The sequence below is a fragment of the Myotis lucifugus genome, unplaced genomic scaffold, assembly GCF_000147115.1.
Source record: "Myotis lucifugus unplaced genomic scaffold, Myoluc2.0 scaffold_156, whole genome shotgun sequence".
Taxonomy (NCBI): Eukaryota; Metazoa; Chordata; class Mammalia; order Chiroptera; family Vespertilionidae; genus Myotis; species Myotis lucifugus.
In genome coordinates, this window is record NW_005871204.1 from 2,966,429 (window position 1) to 2,981,865 (window position 15,437).

Consider the following 15,437-nt stretch of genomic DNA (forward strand, 5'->3'; position numbering starts at 1 on the left):
CACCAATTACATATCTATCACCAACACGAGTCTAAAAATCAAGTGAATTAATAATCTGATGACCAGAGTAAACTAGTGGATTTAATAGACTCCGGGGCATGGAAAGGGAGTGGACTGCCAATTCTCGGGGGGAAAAGGGTGTGGGGGTGCGGGAAGAGACTGGAAAAAAATTGTCCCCCTGTGGATGAGGACAGTGGGGGGGGGGGTAAGGGCAGAGGGGAGGGGTGGGATCCAGGTGGAGGGGAGCCATGGGGGGAAAAAGAGAAACAACTGTAATAATCTGAACAATAAAGATTTAATTAAAAAAAGAAAAAGAAAAAAAGGAAGGAAGGAAGGAAGGAAGGAAGGAAGGAAGGAAGGAAGGAAGGAAGGAAGGAAGGAAGGAAGGGAGGGAGGAAGGAAGGGAAGAAAAGGAAAGAAAGGAAAGAAAGGAAGGAAAGGAAAGGAAAGGAAAGGAAAGGAAAGGAAAGGAAAGGAAAGGAAAGGAAAGGAAAGGAAAGGGAAGGGAAGGGAAGGGAAGGGAAGGGAAGGGAAGGGAAGGGAAGGGAAGGGAAGGAAAGGAAGAAGGAAAGGAAGAAAGAAAAAGAAAGAAAAAGAAAGAAAGAAAGAAACAAGAAAGGAAGGAAGGAAGGAAGGAAGGAAGGAAGGAAGGAAGGAAGGAAGGCAGGCAGGCAGGAAGATGAATGAGGTGCTGGTATGGTACCAGTGGAGGGAGCAGCAGCTGTTTAAAACGAGAGTAGACACAAGGGGAAAGGTCAAGCATCCAAATTAAAGAGAGTAACTAGAACAGTGGTTCTCAACCTTGGCTGCACATTAGAATCACCTGGGAATCTTTTTAAAATCCTGATTTCTGGGTCTCATCCTCCGGAAAATTCTGTTCCTTTTGTTATGGGGTGGGGCCACAACATTAGTAACAAAGAAACAGAATTTCTGGAGGATGGGGCCCAGAAATCAGGATTTTAAAAAGATTCCCAGGTGATTCTAATGTGCAGCCAAGGTTCAGAACCACTGAACTAGAAGATAATGGCAGAGACCAGAGAGAGAAGCAATGAAGAAATTGGCAATCATTTTGTAGGCAACAAATCTGTTAACTAAAGAGGTTACAGGTGCCTTAGACAGGTTGGCTCAGTGGATAGAGCTTCGGTCTGCAGACTGAAGTGTTCCAGGTTCAATTCTGGTAAAGGGCACAAGCCTGGGTAGCGGGCTCGATCCCCAGTAGGGGGCATGCAGGAGGCAGCCAATCAATGATTCTTTCTCATCATCATTGGTGTTTCTATCTCTCTCCCTCTCCCTTCCTCTCTGAAATCAATAAAAAATATATTTAAATAAATAAATAATGCTGCAATGAACATATAGGTACATGTATCTAAAAAAAAAAAGAGGTTACAGGTAAGGTATAGGGATAGATCTGGTGATTCAACCTCTTGCTCAGAACTGTTGAATACTGGGCATAGATATTAAAATGCTTTTCCAAATTACTTACTAGTAAAAGCAAAAGCACATCTTTAATAGTTCATGTCATTTTGACATTACAATCAATTTTACTTTTCATGGAAATTGTTACATAAAGAAATGCACTCTAAAATTAGAACAATGAAGTACCTTATTCACGTATGAAGTTGGGGGTGGGTAACTAATATCCACTCTAACAAGAATACAGTAAAATAGTACATACCATCCTTTCGAGAAACAACTGACCAAATGTTTCAAGGCTAAAAACCTTCATATCCTTTGGTTCAGTATCACACATCTGGGAATCTACCCTAGGAAATAACTAAAAACACAAAGAAATCTATATGCTGGAAGGTGTTTTCTGCAGGATTTTTTGTATTTTAGAGAGGAGGAGAGAGAGACATCCATGTGAGAAAGACACATCGATTGGTTACCTCCCACAGCACCCTTACTGGAGCTGGGGAACCTGTAACCAAGGTATGTGCCCCTAACCAGGAAATGAACCCGAGACCCTTTGGTCTGTGAGCCAACCCTCTTACCACTTAGCACACTGGCCAGGGTTCTACTGTCTAACCTTTTTACAATGTTATTTTACTTTTAGAATTAAAACAAATTATATTTAAAATATGCACCTCAAAAGGTTACATACTGTACGACTCCATTCATATAATATTCTCAAAATGACAAAGCTAGTGGTAGGGGGTATGAATACATAGAGGTAACACTAGGAAGTTCTATATCTTGACTGCAGTAACAGTTACACAAAACTATTCATGGAATAAAATTTCACAGAAGTACACACCCACACCCACAGCAATGCAGGTTTTAAAAACGGTAAAGTCTGTATATGGTCTACAGCAGTGATGGCGAACTTATGACACCCGTGTCAGATGTGACACGCGAACTCATTTTTTTGGTTGATTTTTCTTTGTTAAATGGCATTTAAATATATAAAATAAATATCAAAAATATAAGTCTTTGTTTTACTATGGTTGCAAATATCAAAAAATTTCTATATGTGACACGGCACTAGAGTTAAGTTAGGGTTTTTTAAAATGCTGACATGCTGAGCTCAAAAGGTTCGCCATCACTGGTCTACAGTCTAGTTAACAGTAAATATCAATTTCCTGGCTTTCAAACTGTATGACTGATACATATGATGACACACTGGGGAAACTAAGTGAAGAGGATATAGGACCCTACTATTTTTTTTGACATTCTGAGCCTCTACCTCAAAATAAAAGTTTTTAAAAAGTGCACTTGCATGTATAATAGCTTTCTTTTGAGCAGGTAGGAGATAAGGGAATGTAAAATGATCCACATAATCCTATATAATAAAAAGCTAATATGCAAACTGTCCCCTCAACTGGGAGTTCAACCAGGAGTTCGACCAGGGGGTGGGGCCACAGACGGCCAACCGTCTATGGCCCCTCACCCCGGCTGGCCCCGCCCCCGATCAGCCCCCTCCACCGGACCCCACCCATGCACGAATTCATGCACCAGGCCTCTAGTATACTTCCAACACACCACTACCCACTAACTATTCATAAAACTCCATATGAAACAAATGGCAGTCTTTAGATTGAACATAATTTACTTAGGTCAGGTCTGAATAAAAGGCTTCAATTTAAATGAAAGAATCACTCAATTTTCAGAATATGCTTAACTGAATTGATTTGAATCTCAAAGCCTATATTTTATAGTATATCCATTAAGCAATAGCCCTCAAAATTTTCTTACATGACAGCAACCACATCCTTTTTTTTTTTTTAATTTTAAAGAGAGAGGGAGAAAATGGGACAGGCAGAGAGGGGAAGGCAGAGAGAGAAACACGAATTTGTTGTTCCACTTATTTATGCATTTGTTGGTTGAATCTTTTATGTGCCCTGACCAGGAATCGAACCTGTGACCTCTCAGTGCATGGGACGTGGCTCAACCAACTGAGCCACACTGGCCAGGGCCAGGACTCTATCTTAATTCAGCATTTTAACCTCAAAGCCTATACTGTTCTTGATACCTACTAGGCCCCAATAACTATTTACTGAATTAACGAGTCAATGGATGAATTCATGCTCTAGTTAAGATTCAATGGCCAAGTTCCTCCAGCTTTAACAGAATGGGAGGTAGGAGGTAGGAGGTAAGAGATAAAAGGAAAAAAAGGGGGCCTAGCTGGTTGCTCAGTGGTTAGAGCATCGGCCCACAGACTGAAGGGTCTCAGGTTCCATTCTAGTCAAGGTTACATACCTCGGTTTCAGGCTCGATCCTTGGCCTGGTCTGGACGTGTGCAGGAGGCAAACAATCGATATCTCTCTCTCCCCCCTCCCTTCCACTCTCTCTAAAAATCAATGGAAAAAATATCCTCAGGTGAGGATTAACAACAAAATTTTTAAAACAGGTATACATTTGGATAGGGTCCAGCTTCTACCAATTCACCAGGGCAAAAGATGACATTAATCAACACTGCATACAAGCTAGTATCAATGCAAAAGTTGACCTTAGAAAACTTTAAATCATTTCCACTGATCCCACAAATCTTAAAGATATGTCTAAGAAAAGAACTGAGCTAGTATCAGAAAATTTGCCTCACTAATCTTTATCACAAAATGCTTTCAAGAAAGCCAAATTTTCTTTGCTATGTGCAAATCCATCAACTTTTTTATCTGAAAATTCTTAGCTTGTAATGCAAAGTTCAAAAAACCCTTTCACATGAGCTTTTAGCTCTCAGCAACAATATATATTACATATGCTTACACATTATGTATTACACCTATCTATCTATATAAAAGGCTAATATGCTAAGTGTCCCTCCGCCCATCCGACCAGTCACTATGACACACACTGACCACCAGAGGGCAGGAGCTGCTGAGCTGCTGTGACTTGGCAGCGGCAGTTCTCAGGTGACGCACCCCGAAACCAGAGAGGAGGGAGCCCGATTCCTCACAGGGCCACGCGATTCCACCTTCAGCCATTGGTTATGTTGTTGCTGGGGCACTGTCGGCCCAAATCTGGTTTACTGCACACTTGCCTTTGCGTTCCACACCCTATAAGACAGCAACTTTGCAGAGTGCCCTCTCGCACTCCAGGACCCCTTAGGGAATGTCAGAGAGCCGGTTTCAGCCCGATCCCCGCAGGCCAAGCTGAGGGACCCCACCTGCTGGAGGGGTCCCGCTCACTCTGCAGACACTGAGATGGACAGTGGGAGGTTGGCTCCAGGGCGTGTCCAGCTGGTCTCGCCCAGTCCCACCCCACCGGCCACCTTCTAATTAATTTCCTTTCAATGTGCACGAATCCGTGCACCGGGTCACTAGTATTCATATCTATCTAATAAAAGACAAACATGCAAATTGACCGTACCTTTGCTATGCCTTAAGCCACGCCCACCAGCCGATCAGAGCAACTATATGCAAATTAACACAATCAAGATGGCGGCTGGCAGCCACAGAGCTGGAGAAAGCAGGAGGCTTGGTTGCCCCAATGATGGAAGGAAGCCAATTTCCCGCCTGCTGTGGCGGCTCTGAGCTCCACTCAAAGCAAACAAAGTTTCAATTATAGAAGGGTAAATAAACCCCAGATACCTGCTTTCAGCTGGCCATGGCCACGGAGCTGGAGCGAGCAGGAGGCTTCCCTCCCGCCCACCCTGGCTGGCTCTGAGCTCCTCTCAAGGCAACAAAGTTTCACCTGTAGAAGGTAAATAAATCCCAGAATAAAAAAAAAAGAAAGAAAAAAAGGAGAGACTGGGAGCTTCCGTCACCAGGGGGGGGCTTGGCCAGCCTGAAAACAACCCTCCGCCCCTCACCCAGACTGGCCAGGCACCCCAGTGGGGACCCCCCACCCTAAAGGGGGTGTGGCCAGCCTGAAAACAGCCATCAGCCCCTCACCCAGGCTGGCCAAACCTCCATGGGGTGAGGGTCCCCACTGGGGGGGGGGCCTTGACCAGCCTGCAAACAGCCATCAGCCCCTCACCCAGGCTGGCCAGGCACCCCAGTGGGGACCCCTACCCTTAAAGGGGTGTGACCATCCTGCAAACACCCATCAGCCCCCCATGCACCAGGCCTCTATTCTATATAAAAAAAGGGTAAAATGCAAAATTAACCTTAAAGCAAAACAAATGGGAATTAATGGTCAATAATAGAAACACTCACCACCAGGGGGCAGAAGTCAATGCAGGAGCCGCCCCTTGGGGGTCAGTGCGCTTCCCCAGGGGGAGCTCCGCTCAGCCACAAGCCAGGCTGATGGCTGCCAGTACAGCGGTGGTGGTGGGAGCCTCTTCCGCCTCCTCAGTAGCACTAAAGATGTCCAACTGCAGCTTAGACCTGCTCCCCACTGGCAAGTGGACATCTCCCAAGGGCTCCCGGGCTGCCAGAGAGATGTCTGATTGCCAGCTTAGGCCCAATCCCTGGGGAGCGGGCCTAAGCCAGCAGGTGGTCATCCCCTGAGGGGTCCCAGACTGCGAGAGGGCACAGGCCGGGCTGAGGGACACACACCCCCCCCTCGAGTGCACAAATTTTTGTGCACCAGGCCTCTAGTATAAATATAAAATATATAAATAATGTAATTACACTATGTCTATGCTGTTTATTCAACAGTCCAAGGTAGTAACAATATAACAGTGAACAAGACACAGATCATATCTAAGTTTACAGTCTGTCTAGTAATTTAAAAGGCAACTATAGCTAGTAAAAAAATCTTAAGAAAACCAAGGTTTAAATGCCAAAGCTACCTCCTATTAGCTATGTCTCTTAGTCTTAGTTTCCAGAACTATAAAAGGTACTATTGTCATGACTATTAAAATAAAATCATAAAAAAATTTATAAAATATAAAAATGGTTGGCAAACTGGAAAGCACTATACAAATGTAAGGTATACTATCACTATACCTAGCTTTTCATTAAGAAAAAAAACAAAACACTCTGATTATCACCCTGCATAATGCTTACTAGTTGCAAGGGGGGGCGGGGGGGAGTAATTGTATAGTGAATAAACCAGGTAACATCTTGATCTAATTTAAAATCATTAATGAGGGGCAAATGGACATTATATATATCCATATGTGATATCCTGAGAGGAACACATCACTTTTGTAGTAGTCTGACTAAAGATAAATAAATAGCCTGAATCAAATCACAAGAAAATCAGATCAAATCAGACAAAACCAAATTGAAAAACTTTCTATAAAATAACTGAACTGTATTCTTCAATTAAATGCAAAACAAAGAAAGGCTGAGAAACTCTTCCAAATTAAAGAAGAATAAAGAGAAATAGCAACCAAATACAATACATGATCAAACTGACAGAACTGGAATATAAAATATAGATTAAAGTATCAACGTAACATTTCTGGAATTTGATAACGGTACTTTAACTGCATAAGAAAATATCCTTATTCTTAGGAAATATACCCTGAGGTATAAGAAGTAAAAAGGCATACAACCCATTCTTCAATGATTCACAAAAATAAATGTGTGTGTATATATGCCATAAGACAAATATGACAAAATGTTAAAAATTTATTTATGAGTATGGGTAAAAGGTATAAAAGCATCTACTATATCATTCTTGCAACTTTAAGTTTAAAGTTATCTCAAAATAAAAAGTTTAAGAAACAGGATACTAACCTCCACGGATTTAGTTATAAGCTCTAAGCTACACAATTTTAAAGTACTTTTAAAAATTACTCTGTAGCCCTAGCTGGTTTGGCTCAGTGGATAGAGTGTCAGCCTGCGGACCGAAGGGTCCCAGGTTTGATTCCAGTCAAGGGCACATGCCTGGGTTGCAGGCTAGATCCCCAGTGGATGTTTCTATTTCTCTCCCCCTCTCCCTTCCTCTCTAAAATCAATAAAGATATAAAATAAAAAATAAATAAAAGAAGTATGTGTCTATTCAGTTTACCTTTAAAAAAAATTACTCTGTAAAATTAACAGAGAGAAAGTTCTAAGAAACTTCACATTTAAATTATAAAACAAACAAGAAAGCATAGCACATGAGCAAGAACCAGGAAAAACAAACAGCAGAATCACATCTGCAAAGATATTAGAAAAAATATATAAGATAATATATTTAATAGGTTCATAAGAATCTATTTCTTGAGAACATGATCAAGAAAAGGAGTAATGCTCTGGCCAGGTGGCTCAGTTAGCTGGAGCGTCATCCCATATACCAAAGGTTTCAGGTTTGAATCCCAGTCAGGGCATATATCTAGTGCCCAGTCAGGCCAAGCATGGGAGACAGCCAATCAATGTTTCCTTCTTTCCTTCTTTCTTTCTTCTTCCTTTCTTTCTTTCTTTCTCTCCCTCCTCTCTCTAAAATTAATAAGTATACCCTCCTGTAAGGATTAAAAAGAAAAGGAATAAGACTACAAAAAAGGAGAGTCTTAAAAAGGAACGAAATAAAACTTCTAGAAGTAAAAAAAAATATAGTACATGAAACCTTTAAAAACTCAATGAGCCCTAACCGGTTTGGCTCAGTGGATAGAGCGTCAGCCTTCGGACTGAAGGATCCCGGGTTCGATTCCAGTTAAGGGCATGTACCTTGGTTGCGGGCACATCCCCAGTAGGGAGTATGCAGGAAGGCAGCTGATCGATGTTTCTCTCTCATCAGTGTTTCTGATTCTCTATCCCTCTCCCTTCCTCTCTGTAAAAATCAATAAAATATATTAAAAAAATAAAAATAAAAACTCAATGAACATACTACAACATAAACTTTGAAGATATCATGCTAAGTGAAATAAGTCACACAAAAAAGGACAAATATTGTATGAGGTACCTAAAATAGTCAAATATACAGAGACAAAGTAAAAGAGTTGTTGCCAGAGGTTGGTGGAAGGGGGAATGGGGAATTATTAAACACAAATGGTGAGGAGTATAAAGGGCTTCAAAGATGCTGGCAGTGTTCTAAGCTAATTAGTGGTACATGGTAGTTCATTTTATAATTACTTAAATTGTACATATATTATACTGTATGCTTTTGTAATAAAAGTAAATTTTAGGTCCTGGCCAGTGTGGTTCATTGGTTGAGCATTAATCTATGAACCAGGAGGTCATGGTTCGATTCCAGTCAGGGCACATGCCTGGGTTGCAGGCTCGATTCCCAGTAGAAGGCGTACAGGAGGCAGCCAATCAACGGTTCTCGCTTATCATTAATGTTTCTCTCTCTCCCTCTCCCTTCCTCTCTGAAATCAATAAAAATATATTTTAAAATAATAATAAAATTACCTAATCAAAACACTCAAAGGAAACAAATAAGTCTTAATTTTAACAGTCACTTAGGCAAGGTTTGCACCTTAAATTCCCCACACACACACCCTCTAAGTGAACCAGAGAGTCAATAAACTTCTCAGCTAGACAACTGAATATAATTTCAATAAACACTTATGCTAATAACTGGTCTGTGTCCCCAGGAGGACTTCTGTGGCTCCACTTACATAACCCATTATGCAAAGTGCTGAACTATTCTTTCTCTAGAAAGCATTTTGAATACTGATATTTGTAGTACAAGTTTTACTTGCTATGCTAAATTTAAAAAAAGCTTTTCTTGCTATAACTTCAAGGATCTTTCCTGCAGAAGAGGTAAAAAGGAAAGCCAGTTTCTACTACTCCACTATGTCAAAGGCAAGTTATTTATCTTGTTGGCTAATCAACAGAGTAATGACTTACAGCAGCACCCTCAGGCAGCCCCCACGGTTAGCCTCTTTACCCCTGGGACTCTGTTGAGAAACACAGTTTTCAACAAGTAATTTGGAGCAACTTGTTTGAACTCAACTGAAAACTATCTGAACTATCCCTTGAAATGTGCTGTAATGTAAAAAGTTGACAAAATTAAATTCAATGGTGGTGAGAATCACAATCCCTTAGCACAGTGGTTCTCAACCTTGGCTCACATTAGAATCACCTGGGAATCTTTTTAAAATCCTGATTTCCAGGCCTCATCCTCGGGAAATTCTACTTCTTTGTTATGGGGTGGGGCCACAACATTATTAACAAAGAAACAGAATTTCCGGAGGATGAGGCCCAGAAATCAGGATTTTAAAAAGACTCCCAGGAGATTCTAATCTGCAGCCAAGGTTGAGAACCACTGCCTTAGCGTAATACAAGGGCAGACTACCACAAATCTAACTTGAATATGCATAAATATGTTGAATGAGTACTCCCCCCCAAACCCCTGGTTCTGTTTAAACCAAGATTATCAGATTTCATAGAACCAAAAATCTTAAAAAATCAAAGGTACCACCTTTATTTTGCCAAGGACATTTAAAAAGAAAATAATTGCCAATTACCATCACCATTATTTCATAAAAGAACTAATATGCTTACACCAAAAATGATAAAAGATAATTTTAGAAAAAATCTTTTAAATTCAATAGATTTAGCTTTCAGAGAAGCTAACTCATTCTCATTCTCACTTCAGACAAGTGAAAACGTTGTCATGGACTGACACCACTCCACAGTGCAGCATTTGGGAATGACAGGTCTAAGCAACTAACTCCCACTTGAAGAAAGAAAGCAGCAGTAGGGCATGCCCACACAAAATATTCAATAATGAGGAAACAGAGGCTTGGAGGGGTTTAGGGACTCTCCCAAGGTCACAGACCAAGAATTTGACACAGGTCTGTCTAATTCCAGAATCAGAGTTCCTAACCATTATACTAAGTTTCCTCTAATATTCTTCCAGTGCTATAAAGATCCGCCCTAATCCAGTCACCTTTGTGACCAATGACAACCGAGGAATTTCCAAGACAGCTGGTGGGAGTGAGAGGTATACTGCCTGGCCATCATTCAGACTGAAGCTAAATGGAACTCCTGACCTTTGCCTCATTAATACCAGGCTCACTGCAACTAAGCCAACCAGCCCAGACAAAGCACACAAACCCCCTGACTCCAACAACATTGACACAGGGCTCTTAGGATATTCCCACGTGCCTGTAATATAGTGAAAAACATATTCCTGAAAAACAAAACAACATATTAATTTCAAGAAGGAAACAAACACTTCCATAGTAACTCAGTCTAAAATTAACAAAACTTTCCCTCAAAAAGTTACAACTGGAAGCCTCATTCTGCAAACTATAACAGTCTTCTACACATTAATACACAGATTCCCCCTATTTAAATATCTAAACAGAAAACCACACAATTTTATAATTCCATAGTTCTTAAAGTTTCCAAATTAGACTTTACATATGTATCATTACCTGATGGTTAAAAGTATCTTATCATTCTTTCCCTCTAAGATATAAAAATATTACAGGCAAAACCATTCATGTTAATCAAAAGTACTTATTAAAAAATTAGAAGAAAAACATGTAACTAAATGCCATTTTCTATGAAAGGCACTATTAGCAGCCGGTAGTAATAGAAGGTACAAAAATTATCTTTGAATATTTAGGGGTTCTTGGTATTGAAACCAAAATTGAAAGTCATACATACAAATAAACAGAATACTGTATCAGAGATTTGCTTCCAAATCCTCACATATCACTTGCCAGCAAGTGTCCAAAATAAACAACCAAACAGCTCTTAAGTGACCAAAGTTTGATAGTCAGGACCAAATGAGTGTGAAATAGTTTGTCCTCCCTGAAATAGGGCAATGATAGCATAGTATTCGTGAAAGCAATGGCAAGAAAATTTTATTCCCAATTGGATTTTCTATCCTTTTTTTTTTTTTTTTTAAGAGAGAGAGATCGATTTGTTATTCAACTCCTGATCGAACCCACAACCTAGGCATATTGGAATGACGCTCTGACCAACTGAGAACGCGGCCAGGGCCCCACTTGAATTTTCAATAATCAGATTCTTTCTATCCTATCTGATCTGCAATATGAGGGAGCAGTACACAGATTATCAAGTATTTTACCCACTATATAAAATTATCTTCTTAGGGTCTTTTCCTTCTCTTTTAAACAGATGCCATCTAAGAGAATTTTTTCTTTCCCCTCTAAACTCTCCCTTCTTTCATCTCCTTATACAGACTCAACAAGTACATGTATTATTTTCTACACGGGTTTAATACATGCCTAGCACTGCCCTCTAGCATGAACTACAAACCCACTTTTACAAAAGCCTCTGGGCATTTCCAGTGTTTGGCAAGTATATAAAAAACATATTCAACAAAACTGATCTCATTAAGCATCCCCTTCCCCATATTTCTAGTACTAGTACCACCATTGCCATCACTCATATTTAAAATAAGTATAGCCTTCAACTTCAACTTCCTCCAAACCTTTCCCAACAATCCTTCCTTCCACCACCTACTAAATCATCCCAATGCCATGACGCTTGCCCAGTATTTTTACTACTGTCGATCCTTGAACAGTGTGGGGGTTAGGGGTACCAACAAATCCCCAAAAGTTGAAAAACCACGTGTAACTTTTGACTCCCCAAAATCTGAATAGCCTGTTGACCAAAATTGTTATCAATAACATAAACAGCTGATTAACATAAAGGGTGGGGCAAAAGTAGGTTTACAGTTGTTCATATGGAAAATAAAATAAATAATACAAGAATAAACTGTTTTATATATACACAACTGTATGGAAAATAATACAATAATTGTAACAAAAAAGTAAACTAGAGAAAAGAAAATGTTATTAAGAAATTTCATTTACAGTACTCTATATATTTATTGTATATAAATGATACCACGCAGTTGCAACCCATGATTTTCAAGGGTCAACTCTATATATTGAAAGTCAGCTTTCTACAACAAAAAGTTCTACACACTACACTTTTAGACCTTAGAAGTTCTCATTACCTCCCAAGTGTTGAACTCCTAAGTACAGCATTTAAACATGTTCCAACTCCAAAGTAAATTTCAAACCTCAGCCCGACTGGTGTGGCTCAGTGGTTGAGCACTCACTGAGCTATGAACCAGGAGGTCACAGTTTGATTCCCCATCAGGGAACATGGCACGGTTGGGGGCTCCTTCCCCAGTGTGGGGTGTGCAAGAGGCAGCCGATCAATGATTCTCTCATCATTGATGTTTATTTCTCTCTCTCTCCATCTCCCTTCCTCTCTGAAATCAATGAAAATATATTTTAAAAATAAATAAATTTCAAACCTCAACCCTTATTCCCCAAAATGAACATTCTATTCTAGGTAACCTGGTCCACTAACTTTTCTCTGAGTACACCATGAGCTTCTCCCTCCTCCACACCTGTGCTCACATCATTCCCTTTATTGAAAAAGCCTTCTTCATCCACCTATTCCCAACACCTAAATTTTTGTCTGAGAAAAGTCTTACCCTCTGTAAAGTTGAACTCAGGTTACCAGTTTATTGGAAGATAGCATGTAGTGGAAACACACAGGCATGGCATTGGGCAGATCTGGATTCAAAATAGGGCTCAGTTACCTGCTAGCTACATTGTCCCCAACTAGCAAAGAGCCTGGTGCTCACTTAGTGCTCAATAAATAATAGTTTCAGAGTTAATTTCAGAAGTATTACTGTACCTCCACTACTCTCCATAATTACTGCAGCTAAAAATGAACCCATTTTCCTTTCAAACAACTCCAAACTTTACATCAAACCTATACATGTACATATATTTTTTTATGTAGTAAATGTTTATGCAAATATCTTCCATCCCCTCCTAGATTTCAAATTCCTAAAGACAGAAGGCTTCATCTCTGTACCCTATAAAGCCTAATAATGCTTTTCATGAAGCACACACTACCACCAGCAATTAGAAAAATTGTTTAATATACTTAAACAATACAATTCATCTCTTCATGACTTGTGACACATCATTACCAAAACATAATTCTTAGTTGTTAGGGCTGTATCTTTATTTGTTCAGTACATGGCTATCTAACATAGCAAATGTTCAATATCAGTTGAATTGACTTGAATAATATAACTTACAATGCAAATGTTCAGTATCTGCTGAATTGACTTGAATACAATAAGATTTCCAGTGTCTAAGAAAAAGATTTTCCCAAGCATCTTTTTCTGCCATTACAACTGTTGAAATATTTCCCTTCAAAACACATTACCTACCATCAGTACGGATCCATGACCATATCTAACTTGACTCCTTTTCCACATTCTCTCAATTATAATACTCCAACCGTAAGCTCTATCTAAACAAGTACCACTTCAAATGGTTAAGAATCTACAGCTTCTACTAAATGTAAATGTCAGTCAACTAACCTTTCCTCCACAATCTTTTCTAGGAACTTAAAAAATCATCCACCCTCTGCCTGTTGAAGAGCAACAATCCTGAAATAACTTTTCTTTTGCATAGGAGAGCTCACTGAACTTGTCACTTCAGTCTGTTTTCCCTAATTCCTATTACCTCCCCTGTCAGCGGTGGGAGGAGAATGAGATAAGTACCCAAATACCTACAGTATAAGTCCTAATAGAAGCACCAGGTGAAAAATGCAGGAAAGTGTCACTTGCTTCACAACGGTGGCTTGTGTGCACTTTACACTGCAAAAGCACTGGTCACCTGCCGATAGTCAAATTCTGCAGTCACTGCATTCCCCTACGATCGTAACTGAAACATCACTATTAAATGTGGAAAACCCTCATTTCCTACAAACCTTTCATCTGTTTACTATCTAAAATCTATTCATTAAAGATACCTACTTTACTTTTTCCTTTAGGAAATCCTCAATGTATCTGCGCTAAGCACTTCATAATAGAAGCTTTTTAAATAAATAAAAACGAATCACCTGTGCCCATCAGTGTGCACTCTCTGCATTGCAACAACAGCTGGAACAGTATAGGGAACCTCTCGGGAGTTACCGAGAACAATTCTCCTTTAAAAGTTATGGAAAATGTCAGTTCCAAACATGAAGTCTATACAAACTTCGGGGAACGGAGAGACTAATAATTCTCCAAACCTCTGCGATCCATTCGTGCAACAACCGCAGACTGAACTCATTACACAACCGTAACTTCAAATAGCCACAGGAACGAGGAATACCGATTAGAGAACAGCATCGTTTTGTACGTCTGCAAGAAAATAAGGAAACGTATCTGAACCGATTTTCCTCAAAGTGTTTGTTAAGAAGCGACTTGAACAATAGGTTGAGCAAGCATTCCAGTCGCTGAAGATCGCGGGAGGCACGCCGGGGCCACAGTGACCTACCCAGAACCGGTCCCAAGCGCGGTCCACGTCGAACCCGGGCAACCCCCAAGCGCGTCGGGTGGGAGCGCTTGGCAAAGACCTCGGGCATCTCCACCCGCATCGCCCCGCCCTGGGGCTGAGGGGACGACACCTCGGCGACCCGGGCTAAGAACCAGCCCGAAGGCAGACCCACAAGACGAAAATGTGGGGGACTCGGTCCCGAGATTGAGTGCGGTGTGCAGCTCCCCAGCCCCACGCCGGTGGGACACAGAAAACCAAATCTGGGAGGCCGTGCGAAGATGTGGGGGCGCAGAAAAGAGGGGATCGGGGGGACCGAGGCCCAGCCCATTCCCACTCTCCAGTCCCAGCAGCAACAACAGCTCCGGGAACCCGGTCCCCGGCTCCGCCCCGCCCACCCCGCGGCCCGCCGCCCGCTCCTTCCCGGCCGCCGGGTTCGGCCAAGACCGCGGCGGCCGACAACCCGCTTCCCCGAACCCCGACAGCCCAGCCCAGCCCAGCCCGGCGCCCGGAGCCCGGAGCCCGGAGCCCGGAGCGGGCAGCGGGGGCCCGGGAGCGCCAGCCCGACACGGTCCGCCCCATCCCGGGCCGTCCCCCGGCCACTCACCGTCGGCCCGGGCGCTGGGAGGGGTCAGGGCGCGGGGCGGCGGGCGCGGACCCCCGGGCTCCGATCCGGGCAGGAGCCCCTAATCGGAGGCGATCGAGCCCCAGCGGCTGTGCCTACAGGCCTCTCTCCGGCCCGAACCTGGGAAAGCACTTCCGGGGGAGCGGGGGAGGGACGGGCTTGGCACCGGAACTGCTCGCGGGCAGGAGCTGCCGGGCTTCCCAGGCGGGGCCGGGCCTCGTGCCCTTCCTATTATCTCTGCACCCCTCCGCCTCCCAAATAGGATGGGGTATTTAAAAT

At 41.9% G+C, this 15,437-nt stretch overlaps 1 protein-coding gene across 6 annotated transcripts in view; it reads right to left on the bottom strand.

The window, feature by feature from the left end:
• FRS2 (fibroblast growth factor receptor substrate 2) overlaps nt 1–15,293 on the bottom strand; it is a 112,859-nt gene extending 97,566 nt beyond the window's left edge. Inside the window, exons 1-2 of one of the 6 annotated variants that reach the window (XM_023759472.1) lie at nt 15,141–15,293; nt 14,289–14,400 (exon numbers count right to left, since the gene is read on the bottom strand). The gene's annotated coding sequence lies outside the window, so the exon portion shown is untranslated. Of the gene's footprint in view, nt 1–14,117; nt 14,264–14,288; nt 14,401–14,536; nt 14,557–15,140 lie in introns of those variants that run through there. The other 5 variants (XM_023759469.1, XM_023759465.1, XM_023759467.1 and 2 more) reach the window with 5 other exon arrangements.
• Nucleotides 15,294–15,437: the final 144 nt, after the last annotated feature.